The sequence below is a fragment of the Coffea arabica genome, chromosome 2c (genome assembly GCF_036785885.1).
Source record: "Coffea arabica cultivar ET-39 chromosome 2c, Coffea Arabica ET-39 HiFi, whole genome shotgun sequence".
Lineage (NCBI taxonomy): Eukaryota > Viridiplantae > Streptophyta > Magnoliopsida > Gentianales > Rubiaceae > Coffea > Coffea arabica.
This window is the reverse complement of record NC_092312.1, coordinates 27,249,900-27,265,212: the sequence shown is the minus strand read 5'-3', so window position 1 is coordinate 27,265,212 and position 15,313 is coordinate 27,249,900.

The following is a 15,313-nucleotide window of genomic DNA, read 5'->3' as shown; positions in this document are numbered from 1 at the left end:
GACAAAGTGGTCCAAGCTGAATTTGCAAGAGGAATTATTGATGATGGTTGCGATGAACTTGATGCAAAAGAAAGCTTGATGTAAAGGAGGTAATGCTGGCATATTAAATCAAGTCTAAAAAAAATTAGTAGTCTTATCGGAGTGAAAATAAATCAAGTCTAAATTTTATATACACCGTTAGTGTATACACTATCACAATTGGATATGTGACACATGAGCAAATTGTGGATTTCAAATTCAAAATTTGCACATGTGACATATATCTAATGGTGATAGTGTATATACTGACGGTATATATAAAATTAAATTCTTTTAGTATTTAGAAAATGATATTTTGTTAGGTAATTTATTATGATTGTCAAAACTAGTTTATACATAGAGAGTCTTGTTATAGTCATCGAAGAATGAAGAGTAAAATTTGGTAGGTTTGTTCTTTTGGTTATTGATATTATATCAATATTATATTATTGATTTATTCCTCTTTTTCCACACATATTTTTATGTGTGTAAATTGTCTTTTCATATGTGCTGGTTTTATAAAATTTATCACCTATATCTTTTTGGTAGAATTTGTTGGGTTTTACATTTTGTATCAAAGCCCTAGGTTTAACAAATTGATCCTAAGATGTCTATGAATACTGAAGAATCATCTCAATTACGAAGTTAGTTTTGGGTGTTTTCTGCTGTTACATTTAGAGCATAGGGATTAATTACTGTAAAGAAATCACAAGGTTGGTGCTGAAGTATGTAATCAGTGAAGACTGGACTAAAAGATTGGCCCAAAAATTGTCAGATTGATTGTCATTGCGAAGACAGGGATCGGTGAAGAATCCTATCAGTTGAATTGTGATTATTAAGATCATGAAATGAGTTGTCAATCAATTGACATGAAACTATGCACCAAAAATAATCTATCTAGGTGTATGGATTATTGCAACAAGAAAACTGTTTGAATATGAAAAATCAATATACAAAGTGGTCCAAGCTGAATTTGCAAGAGGAATTATTGATGATGGTTGCGATGAACTTGATGCAAAAGAAAGCTTGATGTAAAGGAGGTAATGCTGGCATATTAAATCAAGTCTAAAAAAAAATTAGTAGTCTTATCGGAGTGAAAATAAATCAAGTCTAAATTTGATATACACCGTCAGTGTATACACTATCACAATTGGATATGTGACACATGAGCAAATTGTGGATTTCAAATTCAAAATTTGCACATGTGACATATATCTAATGGTGATAGTGTATATACTGACGGTATATATAAAATTAAATTCTTTTAGTATTTAGAAAATGATATTTTGTTAGGTAATTTATTATGATTGTCAAAACTAGTTTATACATAGAGAGTCTTGTTATAGTCATCGAAGAATGAAGAGTAAAATTTGGTAGGTTTGTTCTTTTGGTTATTGATATTATATCAATATTATATTATTTATTTATTCCTCTTTTTCCACACATATTTTTATGTGTGTAAATTGTCTTTTCATATGTGCTGGTTTTATAAAATTTATCACTTATATCTTTTTGGTAGAATTTGTTGGGTTTTACATTTTGTATCAAAGCCCTAGGTTTAACAAATTGATCCTAAGATGTCTATGAATACTGAAGAATCATCTCAATTACGAAGTTAGTTTTGGGTGTTTTCTGCTGTTACATTTAGAGCATAGGGATTAATTACTGTAAAGAAATCACAAGGTTGGTGCTGAAGTATGTAATCAGTGAAGACTGGACTAAAAGATTGGCCCAAAAATTGTCAGATTGATTGTCATTGCGAAGACAGGGATCGGTGAAGAATCCTATCAGTTGAATTGTGATTATTAAGATCATGAAATGAGTTGTCAGTCAATTGACATGAAACTATGCACCAAAAATAATCTATCTAGGTGTATGGATTATTGCAACAAGAAAACTGTTTGAATATGAAAAATCAATATACAAAGTGGTCCAAGCTGAATTTGCAAGAGGAATTATTGATGATGGTTGCGATGAACTTGATGCAAAAGAAAGCTTGATGTAAAGGAGGTAATGCTGGCATATTAAATCAAGTCTAAAAAAAATTAGTAGTCTTATCGGAGTGAAAATAAATCAAGTCTAAATTTGATATACACCGTCAGTGTATACACTATCACAATTGGATATGTGACACATGAGCAAATTGTGGATTTCAAATTCAAAATTTGCACATGTGACATATATCTAATGGTGATCGTGTATATACTGACGGTATATATAAAATTAAATCCTTTTAGTATTTAGAAAATGATATTTTGTTAGGTAATTTATTATGATTGTCAAAACTAGTTTATACATAGAGAGTCTTGTTATAGTCATCGAAGAATGAAGAGTAAAATTTGGTAGGTTTGTTCTTTTGGTTATTGATATTATATCAATATTATATTATTGATTTATTCCTCTTTTTCCACACATATTTTTATGTGTGTAAATTGTCTTTTCATATGTGCTGGTTTTATAAAATTTATCACCTATATCTTTTTGGTAGAATTTGTTGGGTTTTACATTTTGTATCAAAGCCCTAGGTTTAACAAATTGATCCTAAGATGTCTATGAATACTGAAGAATCATCTCAATTACGAAGTTAGTTTTGGGTGTTTTCTGCTGTTACATTTAGAGCATAGGGATTAATTACTGTAAAGAAATCACAAGGTTGGTGCTGAAGTATGTAATCAGTGAAGACTGGACTAAAAGATTGGCCCAAAAATTGTCAGATTGATTGTCATTGCGAAGACAGGGATCGGTGAAGAATCCTATCAGTTGAATTGTGATTATTAAGATCATGAAATGAGTTGTCAATCAATTGACATGAAACTATGCACCAAAAATAATCTATCTAGGTGTATGGATTATTGCAACAAGAAAACTGTTTGAATATGAAAAATCAATATACAAAGTGGTCCAAGCTGAATTTGCAAGAGGAATTATTGATGATGGTTGCGATGAACTTGATGCAAAAGAAAGCTTGATGTAAAGGAGGTAATGCTGGCATATTAAATCAAGTCTAAAAAAAAATTAGTAATCTTATCGGAGTGAAAATAAATCAAGTCTAAATTTTATATACACCGTCAGTGTATACAGTATTACAATTGGATATGTGACACATGAGCAAATTGTGGATTTCAAATTCAAAATTTGCACATGTGACATATATCTAATGGTGATAGTGTATATACTGACGGTATATATAAAATTAAATTCTTTTAGTATTTAGAAAATGATATTTTGTTAGGTAATTTATTATGATTGTCAAAACTAGTTTATACATAGAGAGTCTTGTTATAGTCATCGAAGAATGAAGAGTAAAATTTGGTAGGTTTGTTCTTTTGGTTATTGATATTATATCAATATTATATTATTTATTTATTCCTCTTTTTCCACACATATTTTTATGTGTGTAAATTGTCTTTTCATATGTGCTGGTTTTATAAAATTTATCACTTATATCTTTTTGGTAGAATTTGTTGGGTTTTACATTTTGTATCAAAGCCCTAGGTTTAACAAATTGATCCTAAGATGTCTATGAATACTGAAGAATCATCTCAATTACGAAGTTAGTTTTGGGTGTTTTCTGCTGTTACATTTAGAGCATAGGGATTAATTACTGTAAAGAAATCACAAGGTTGGTGCTGAAGTATGTAATCAGTGAAGACTGGACTAAAAGATTGGCCCAAAAATTGTCAGATTGATTGTCATTGCGAAGACAGGGATCGGTGAAGAATCCTATCAGTTGAATTGTGATTATTAAGATCATGAAATGAGTTGTCAGTCAATTGACATGAAACTATGCACCAAAAATAATCTATCTAGGTGTATGGATTATTGCAACAAGAAAACTGTTTGAATATGAAAAATCAATATACAAAGTGGTCCAAGCTGAATTTGCAAGAGGAATTATTGATGATGGTTGTGATGAACTTGATGCAAAAGAAAGCTTGATGTAAAGGAGGTAATGCTGGCATATTAAATCAAGTCTAAAAAAAATTAGTAGTCTTATCGGAGTGAAAATAAATCAAGTCTAAATTTGATATACACCGTCAGTGTATACACTATCACAATTGGATATGTGACACATGAGCAAATTGTGGATTTCAAATTCAAAATTTGCACATGTGACATATATCTAATGGTGATCGTGTATATACTGACGGTATATATAAAATTAAATCCTTTTAGTATTTAGAAAATGATATTTTGTTAGGTAATTTATTATGATTGTCAAAACTAGTTTATACATAGAGAGTCTTGTTATAGTCATCGAAGAATGAAGAGTAAAATTTGGTAGGTTTGTTCTTTTGGTTATTGATATTATATCAATATTATATTATTAATTTATTCCTCTTTTTCCACACATATTTTTATGTGTGTAAATTGTCTTTTCATATGTGCTGGTTTTATAAAATTTATCACCTATATCTTTTTGGTAGAATTTGTTGGGTTTTACATTTTGTATCAAAGCCCTAGGTTTAACAAATTGATCCTAAGATGTCTATGAATACTGAAGAATCATCTCAATTACGAAGTTAGTTTTGGGTGTTTTCTGCTGTTACATTTAGAGCATAGGGATTAATTACTGTAAAGAAATCACAAGGTTGGTGCTGAAGTATGTAATCAGTGAAGACTGGACTAAAAGATTGGCCCAAAAATTGTCAGATTGATTGTCATTGCGAAGACAGGGATCGGTGAAGAATCCTATCAGTTGAATTGTGATTATTAAGATCATGAAATGAGTTGTCAATCAATTGACATGAAACTATGCACCAAAAATAATCTATCTAGGTGTATGGATTATTGCAACAAGAAAACTGTTTGAATATGAAAAATCAATATACAAACTGGTCCAAGCTGAATTTGCAAGAGGAATTATTGATGATGGTTGCGATGAACTTGATGCAAAAGAAAGCTTGATGTAAAGGAGGTAAAGCTGGCATATTAAATCAAGTCTAAAAAAAAATTAGTAATCTTATCGGAGTGAAAATAAATCAAGTCTAAATTTTATATACACCGTCAGTGTATACAGTATTACAATTGGATATGTGACACATGAGCAAATTTTGGATTTCAAATTCAAAATTTGCACATGTGACATATTTCTAATGGTGATCGTGTATATATTGACGGTATATATAAAATATTTAGAAAATGATATTTTGTTAGGTAATTTATTATGGTTGTCAAGACTAGTTTATACACAGAGAGTCTTGTTATAGTCATCGAAGAATGAAGAGTAAAATTTGGTAGGTTTGTTCTTATGGTTATTGATATTATATCATTGATTTCCTTCTCTTCTCCAACACACATATTTTTATGTGTGTAAATTCTCTCCCTATATATATTAGTTTTATAAAATTTATCTCCTGTACCTTTTTGATAGAATTTGTCGATCGGGTTCTACAAACTAGTTAACATTCACAACGAACTAATCCACTTTTTCAATGTATACATTCTTCATCAACAGGAAAAGTAACTATCTTATAATCTCTTCAATTTCTGATTCATTCGAAGTTTGAACTACCCGCTAAGAAAGAATGTTGTTGGTTTATATTTTTTTTGTCATTTTACTGTCCATAACTTTCGGTGTTGGCTATTGAAATTTGACTTTTGTTTGAAATTATTTGAGGGCCAATTGATCTTCGAGAAGGTAGAGTGTAATTGACTAACTATGAATTATTTCAAGAACAACACTCAATTATTACTCTGATAGAATTGAGTTTAAGCATATAATTTGAAGGTTTTATGTCACGGGTCCCTATATTGAGGCCACTGCTTCCCAAGAAAAGACATGCGTAGAAGGGATGTCTTTGTCCAAGAATGGCTGATTAGAACCGAATCTAGGAAACTATCAAACTTCTATTTCATCTAATTATTTGATTAGGTTGGATTATAAGTATCTAGATTGGTTGACTAAGTCATTCAAGGGGTTTGAATTGGTTTTAAGTTTAATTAATTAATGATAAAAAGTGATGTTCCAGTAGACCAACTTGACAGCTAAACGACGTGTTCTTAATTCGTTTTAATTTATGACTGCCTTCAAGTTGCATGAAGATTTCCATATTTCTTCCAAAATAGTAACAAATACAGGATAAACAATTTTTTTGCTGTTTTGTTATGAATATTTTTCATAGATGGAATACTTGAGGGCCTAAGTGAAATGATTCCCAGATAGTTATATATATATATATATTTTTTTGGCAAAAAAACTCCAAATTTGGAGTAGGAATGCCAGCCCCATATTTTATTATTAAAAAATGTGGATACAATACATTAGAAGATGCGACGTAAAAATTTTAGTTTTACTCTATATTTTGTTTCAGAGTACCACTAAAATTTATTCAAACGGCTTTATTAGAGACTCCTTTCCTACTCATTAACAGTTTCCTTGAACTTTAGAGGGTTTTCGCATCATTAATAGCCTTTTAATTGTACTAATGAGCGGCACAAAATATTTTAATTGTTGGAAAAAACAAAGTTCCAGTTTTAGTATTAAATTTTGGATTACCTGTCAAAGAAGTATTTGTAGGACTTATAGGTGATGCTGTCTAGCGACTCTAGCCTGAGCTTCCCCCTCGAGCCTTGCTAGAAATATGCTCCAATTTCACTTGTGTGATTTTTTTTTTTTTATATTAAAGAGTACTTGTACTAATAGTCATTAAGTGTCATTTACTTGACTGATACTTAGGTTGAACTTGAATCTAAATGTTTGGCCTGCTTTAAGTATGAGCTGACTTTGGACCAAATTAATTAAGCATAAATTGATATAAAAAAAAAAGCATGTATCTTTTTTTTTAATTCTTTTAGCAAGAGAATGATAGAATTTAAAAAGTGGAGAAGGGGAAGGGAGACTAAAACTCAGAATCTTTAAATTTGAAAGCCTCAACCGTAGGCAACATTTTGAAAATCGGTCCCGACTGGCCGGTTCAACCGATCGAACCGATCATGCCTCCGATCCGATTCAATTAAAAAAATCAAAGAATTAATTGAACTGGTCAAGAATCGATTGAACCGATAAAAATCGGGAGGTTCAATCGGTTTTTCATTAAATTTTTATTTTATAAAATAAATATTTTAGTTTTATTCAAAATTCTTAATACTAAAATGAATAAAAAATTATTAAACCTTTGAATCGGAATCGAACTGTGAACCGAAAGATTTTTCGGTTCACTCTCCGGTCTAGATTTAAAAACATTGACCTTAGCTTGTATCTACTTCCATCTCAATTATTCTAAAGTTGGTTTCTTCAATTATATTTTCTTACTCAAATACTTTCTTCTTTAATTATATGGAATATATAATTTTGTATCTAATATATTTACTAAAGTGTGAATTATATTAAGTGATAAAAATAAGTATACAGTATCTTCTAAGTGTAAAATATTTGCTGCTTCTTTAATTATATGGAATATGTAACATTGTATGAAATATATTCACTAAAGTGTGGATTAAATCTGAGTGTTAAAAATACCTACACGTATGTCATGAAGTACACAGTATCTGCCAAGAGATCCATTAGTAATATAAATAATCATCTAAATACATTGTGCTAAAACATTTATGAGAAAAATATAATTTTATTCCCCAATGTTTAGCTCCTATGCAGTTTTAGTTCTTAAAATTTTGGCAAAAGCAAATCTAGTCCTCAATGTTTAGCCCTTGTGTAATTTTAGTCCCTAAATTTTTAGCAAGAGTGAATTTGGTATCCAATATATCCAATTTAAAGCAGATGTACATTTGAAAAACTTTTTTAATTACTTATAGAATTTAGTCACATCTAATCACATGTCCATTAAGTTAAATTTGAAAAGAAAGAAGCAAAATAGTGCCTAACTTTAAACAACAAAATTAAGAACTAATGACTCATGTACTAACTAATTAACTAGTGAAAAAAAAAAAGAAAATTTTTTAAACTAAAACTAGTCGGATCACCTAGTTCATCAATATGAAACTCATTTTTTTTCTCTATCTCCACTACCCCAAGCAAAAAGTCGCATTTCTTAATTTCTCATAACGATTAACAAATTTTCTTTTTTTTTTTTGTTTTAGAGATAATTAGTTACTAATGTACCATCATATAAGTTACCTTATTGTTTAAATTCCATCAATATTTGAAAAAAAAAATTCTTTAGGAACTAAAATTGCACATGTGCTAAATCTTGAGGATCAGATTTGCTTTTGCCAAAACTTTAAAAACTAAAACTGCACAAAGATTTTCCCAACATTCATTAACAATACGAATTAATGGAATAAATGGTGATTTTTTGCTATCCAATGAGCACCAAAATAAATGGTATTTGTGTTTCTAAATACATGTACAGAAAACTATTTGGCAAAAAATTAAAAGTTTAACAGAGGAATTAAGAAAGAGGAGATACATTAACCAATGATTAAGAGTTAATACCACTTATACAATCACACATGTTTAAGGAGAGTAGTCTAAATTTGGTACTTTCAGTTAGTCATGGGTCGGTCCAGGGATTCAGATATATTAATAATAATAGCAGAAAATTAACAATCATTACAAACTTATCACATGAATAAGTTAAGTTCTAAGTTCTAATAGAAGAAATTGTAAAGAACCAATAAGAATTTAAAAAAAAAAAAGAAAAAAGAACCATGCCTTGAAACAATGGAGTTTGAGAGAGTCGATAATTGAAATAAGTGCAATTGGTACTTGATCAGAGTCAAAACTTTTGATGCAAATTCAAGTGAATTTAGTATTAACAAAATTGTGCAAGTAATTGAATTTCATTTTTTGAATTTTGTTTCCTACTTGTATGATGTTTCTTTAGATGTCATTTCAAAATAGGTTTGGCTCATGACTGCACCATAGCACTCGTAGAGAGATACTTTCAAGTGTTAATTTTATGTCAATAATGAAACCAATTCTGAAAATTATTTAAATGTAGGAGTTGTAATAAATATGTATGTGTGCATTCACATGCTAAGTAAGGTGTAATTTGGGTGTTTTAATAAGTGTTCCTAGGGCACTCATTAGGCAAAAATCCTTGTCAAATTAGGGTTTGTCTGATATATTAATTAAAATATTGTCAAGATATTAATATTTCAAATAGGGAAAACTTATAAATGTAAGATGTGGTAATAATTGTAAGTGCATGCATTTGTATAGTAGGCTAGGAGTGATTTAAGTGTCTTAATAAGCATCCGTTAGCTATTGTTAGAAAAATCGTTAAATTTATGCTAATTATATTTAATATAGATAACATAGTGTTTTCTTAGTTACTATTTTATATTTAGCAGTTAAACATATACAAATATTAAAATAAGGATTCCTACAAAGAGTTGAATTTCTACAAAATAAAGAGTTGGATTCCTCTTAATGACAGTCTTACAAAGAGAAATTAAAGGGACTGTTATGAAACAATTAAAAGTATGGATGTCCCTTTGTATTTTTAAGAGAATTAATCCATGATTTATGGCTACATTATATATAGAAGTTACAATCCATAAATCTATTCATGTAGTGGAGAAACCGTTTCATAAGTTTTTTCATATTCTTGTAGTTGTGGGTGTTTAATAGAATTGATGTACCTTTAATCTTGTAGTACCTATATATAGAGGTACATTGACACCCTTTGGAAGAACTTTAGTATCTTGTTAGAATATAAGAATATCACTGTTCATTTCTCTACTTCTTCAATTCCGATTATAGTATTTCATTTTATTAGTTTTACAATACGTTATCAGCACGAGTTTCTACTTCTGAGCAAAGGTGAAATAAGAGACTCTATCAAGATTCTGCTAATGTCAAATCAACTGTTGGATATTTTCTCGAGCAACTCTTGACTACCTATTGAGGTAAATCTCTAACTCACAAATTTATTCCAATTTCTTATGACTAACATTTGAATGATAAAAAAATACAAGTGCCTATTGCTAAATAATCATTAAACACAAACATATACTGTTTGACATCTTTGATATAATATTTTTCATTTTAATTCTACTTATTTATCTTTAGAATTATTTGTTATAAATACTTATATTCTAATGCATTGAGTTTTTATAGAAAATCAATTATGTTTGAGGATCCACTTGTCCTTTGAAATGCTTAAAGAAAAAGATTCGACCACCCGAAAATGGTCGTTCTTTAACGAAAAGATTTGGCCACCAGAAGATAGTCATTATTTCAAAAGCCTAGTATGATAAATTTACCTGTAGCTACAAGAACATAATTATACAATTTTCAGAATTATTTCTCAATTGAAATTGAGTCGAGAAAATTTTACTCATAAGATATATTGAAAATAATACTCTCCACAATTGATTTCTCGAATATGCTCATGTAGTAGCAATATTAAGAGAAATTTTGAGAAGTATTTTGTACTTATTGCATGCTAATTCTAGTCTATTCCCAGAAGTAAATGCGACTAAATTTTAATTTATTAGTTATGGTTGTTGCCATGACTATGATTTTGGTAAATATATATTTTACCATAACAAGAGAAAAAAGTTACCACTTGAAGTGGGATACTAATGATAAGGACAAGAAAATAAGGATTCTGAAGATAAATGTCCCAAGTACATTTGACGAATCAAAATTATAATTACATCTTCACATGGCCAATTTCTTTAAACATCCTGAAGGTGTATGATATTTGATTTAATTTATGATAGTAATTAGTTTTTCTTCTTGAAGAAGAAATGGATGTTAAATATTTGGAATCAAAGGATTATGGTGATGATATTTCTCCCATAAGAATTATGGTGACAATGATATGTGTCTCATTAATAAATGCTACTATATACACTAGATTCAAAATAAGAGAGACAAACACAATCAGTGGTAGTGCTTAAGTGATTAAAAACTCTAGAAGAGCCACTGGTATATTTCTCCTCGTAGGAGAAATGTTTATGATAAATAAAGCACTACTTTTTATCATGTCTAGGAAAATTTATTGAATTTGAATATCTGTTGAAATGGATATCAAATTGAGACACTAAATGAGACAATAATAGAGATCATGTTTAGAAATCAAATGAGATAAATGTTAATTATATCATAATAACCATTCGAGAGAGAAATGGTTATCGATATAGTTGTCTTCATTTTCATTTGATTTATAATCATCACCTGCAATAAACCAGAAGTTTACTGATCCCAACGGATATATGATTTGACAAAAGTGAGAATATTTGAGAGTCGACAAGTATTTATACATACCTTTTTATATTATATATGACTCCAAAAGAAATTTAAAATTTATGTTGGGTATGAATAATCTTTTAAGATTAAATATTGTAAAATATTGATAGGTGATCTATTGAATGATTTATTTATTCTGATAAGCTACAATTCTCGACATTAAGAGGAGGAAAAAATCAACCGAAAGGAAATCACCTGAAAATTTGAATTTCCTCGATCCTCATACAAATTAACGTGAACTAGAAGTTCAAGAGATTATTCATTTGCAGAAAGTTGCAAACCAATTATCAGTTATATTTATCGACTCCAAAAGAGTCATTAAATCAACTATTCCAACAGAAAATACTCTGGTTAAAATTGATGTCCCTGAAGGACATGCACAAGTGCTACAAATAAATTTAAAACCGGCCTACCTAAATAAGGTATAAATTGATTTGAAATATCTCCGGAGATTAAATGTCATGACAAAATTCAACCTCTTGAAAAGATTGCTCCTGAAGAGCCAACTCCTGAAGAGAACGAAATCATAGAAAATTTAATTGGAGTCTGATGCAATGTAGCACTGGATATTATAAAAGTTGATGAGAACCACGAATTTAGATCGGTTAATGAATGTCGATATAGAAATGATTGGCCAAAATAGAAAAATACGATCCAATCTGAATTGGACTCACTGGCTAAAAGAAAAGTTTTTGGACCTGTAGTCCAAACACCTAAAGGTGTAAAGTCAGTAGGATATAAATGAATATTTGTGAGAAAAAAAATGAGAAAAATAAAATTGTGAGATATAAAGCAAAACTTGTAGCCCAAGAATTTTCACAAAGATTTGGATTTGATTATGATGAAACGTATTCACCTGTAGTGGATGCTATCACATTTAGATATCTTGTGAGTTTTGCAGTACATGAAAATCTAGATATGCGTCTAATGGACGTTGTTACTGCATATTTATATGAAAATTTTGAAAATGATATTTATATGAGAATTCCCGAAGAATTCAACATGTTTGAAGTATGCAAATCAAATCCTAAAGATATTTATTCTATTAAATTACAAAGATCTCTGTATAGGGTCAAACAATCTGAACGTATGTGGTATAACTGCCTCAATGAATGTCTGATCAAAAAAGGCTATACCAATGATCCAATATGTTCATGTGTTTTTATTAAAAAAAATGGATCAAATTTTGTAATAATTGCTGTATATGTTGATGATCTAAATTTGATTGGAACTCCTGAAGATATTCAAAATAATGTTGAATATTTGAAAAAAGAATTTGAGATCAAAAATTTTGAAAAAACAAAATTCTGTATTGATTTACAAATTAAGCATTTGAAAAGTGAAATTTTTATCCACCAAACTGCATATACTCGGAAGGTATTAAAGCGGTTTTATATGGATAAGACACATATATGAAGTATTCCAATGGTCGTCAGATCATTAGATCATAATAAGGATCCTTTTAGATCGTGAGAGGAAGATGAAGAGATCCTTGGTCCTGAAGTACCATATCTCAGTGCAATTGGCGAAGAATATTGGAATGCGATGATTAAAAGATCTCAAATAATGTTTGTATCAGGGGGAAAAATTAATACACAAGAATAGTGTACTCTTTTTCCTTCACTAGGGTTTTTGTCCCGATGGATTTTTCCCTGATAAAGTTTTAATGAGGCATATTTTTTGTGTAATGGACATCCAAGGGGGAGTGTTATGAAACAATTAAAAGTATGGATGTCCCTTTGTATTCCTAAGAGGATTAATCCATGATTTATGGCTACATTATGTATAGAAGTTACCATCCATAAATCTATTTATGTAGTGGAGAAACCGTTTCATAGGTTTTTTCATATTCTTGTAGTAGTGGGTGTTTAATAGAATTGATGTACCTTTAATCTTGTAGTACCTATATATAGAGGTACATTGACACCCTTTGGAAGAACTTTTGTATCTTGTTAGAATATAAGAATATCACTCTCCATTTCTCTACTTCTTCAATTCCGATTATAGTATTTCATTTTATTAGTTTTATAACAGGGACTCATTTATTGTGATTCAATCTTCTATACATATGATATATAAAGGGAGAGGGAAGGGGTTGGTGTAAATTTTTTGTTTTTTCTAATTCCTATTTTATCCTCTAAATAAAGGGTAAAATGGTAATGTCATCTCTCTAACACAAACACATAAACACACCCCTATTCTTCTAGCCTAATTCAAGTTCCAATAAAGCAATAACTATCAACAAATTCCTATCCAAAAAAAAAAAAGAAAAAAGAAAAACACAATTCTTCTATCCATATTTCTAAAACAAAAACTCCAATAACTACTAAAAAGTTTAATAATTTTTCTTTTAAAAAATTTTCTTCTAAATTTGTACACATGTAGGTGTGCCATTTCTACTAGTACTAAATATTATTCGTGTACTAAAAGTGAAGTTCTGCTAATTGCATACCAAAATAATGAAATTAAGACTTGGATTGCTATGATGTACGTATATAAAAAGAAATTAGAGATGATATGAAATTAGTAATAAGTATGTTGGGACCAAAGCTCGATCAAATTTAATTTAAACTTCACTAGCTTATATATAGATTTTAAGAAACTTTGGAGCTCCTGCCCACCCCTAAATTCGTCCTTGGGTGAATCAAAGAAATGTTATCGAAAGTCAAAACAATTAAAGGTCTTGAGTCATAAAATTCAGTCTAGAAATGGGAATATGTTTTTAATCTAATTTTGGGCTGACTTTATTGCTTTAGCGCTTTTATACGATACAAATTCAGTTTAGATTTCTTCAAACAGTGGCTATTTTATATTTGGTGTAAATATGATGTTGGTTTTTTTTTTTTTTTTTTTTTTGAGTAAGTGACAGGATTTGAACTTAAGATATCTTACTTACAACCCATCTTCCACTTTACCATCCAAACCAACCTTCCTTCCCTTAAGATAATAACATCCTACATGCCTAAATGGATGCAAGTAATCATAATGAGTTTGTTTTGCACAAATTTATTTGATTAGGTCAAAAACATATTTTCTAATCACCTTTGTATCTGGCATACATTAAATAAAAAAAAATTGCTACAGTATTTTTAAAATTAATTTCCTATTTTAAAATGCTTCACTCAATTTTGGCATGCAAATAGAAAACGTAAAGGTTTGATATTCATCTAAAAACAAGTTTTTTGTTTAGTTCAACAATCAAAAGCATTAGTTTGGTTTTGCACTTTGTTTTCTTTTTGGTATAAAAAAATGGAATAAGAAAATGACATCTTTCTATATCCAAACAAAACAAAACATCAACCAAAGAAAAATTTTCAACATATTTCTAGATGTAGAAACATCTTTCTAGATCTAAACAAACAAAACATCAATCAAAGAAAATCTATGATTTCCTATTGATTAAATATTTTTGTAAGTGTTTTTAAATATTACACTATAACATTATATATGAAAATTTGCACTGTAGTCATATGTTGAGGTATTTTTTAAATTTAAAATTTTATTGAAGTGTTTTTAAAAAAAACACACACACACACCACACACCACCATCCACCACTTCTCCCCTCTTCTACCTTTGCCACCATCGCCACATCTCCCCCTTCCTTTCTTCCCCCTCTCCTCTTTCTCGTTCCTTGTTCCTTCTCCTCTCTCTTCCTTTTTTTCCCTTTCTCTTCTTCTTCCTCCTCTCTCCTCTTTGGTTGCGATCTTATGATTGCCACCAAAAGTCAGTAAGGGATAGAAGTGGGAGTCTGATGAGGGCGGCGGAAGGGAGTGGAAAGGTGAGAGGAAAATTGAGAAAGAAGGAGAAATGAGGAAGAGAAGGAGGGAGAAGGGAAGAGGCAATAATAGATGAGGGAATACGATGGGAGCGGTAGTGGTAGGGTGGGAAAAAAACGTGGTAGGACTTTTTTTTATAATTTTGTAAATTATATATGAGATTATGTGTGTTTTTGGAGTTGTTTTGGAGTTTGTTATTGTAAATTGTATAAACACAAATATTTTGTGGAAGAAACATCAAATCCAAATAGAGCCTATGTTTATTTGTACGCATAAATGATAATCATAAGGGCAAAAGGAGGATTGCAAAAAAAATCAAATTATTTGTCTTTCTACTAATTAGTTAGATAAAACTTA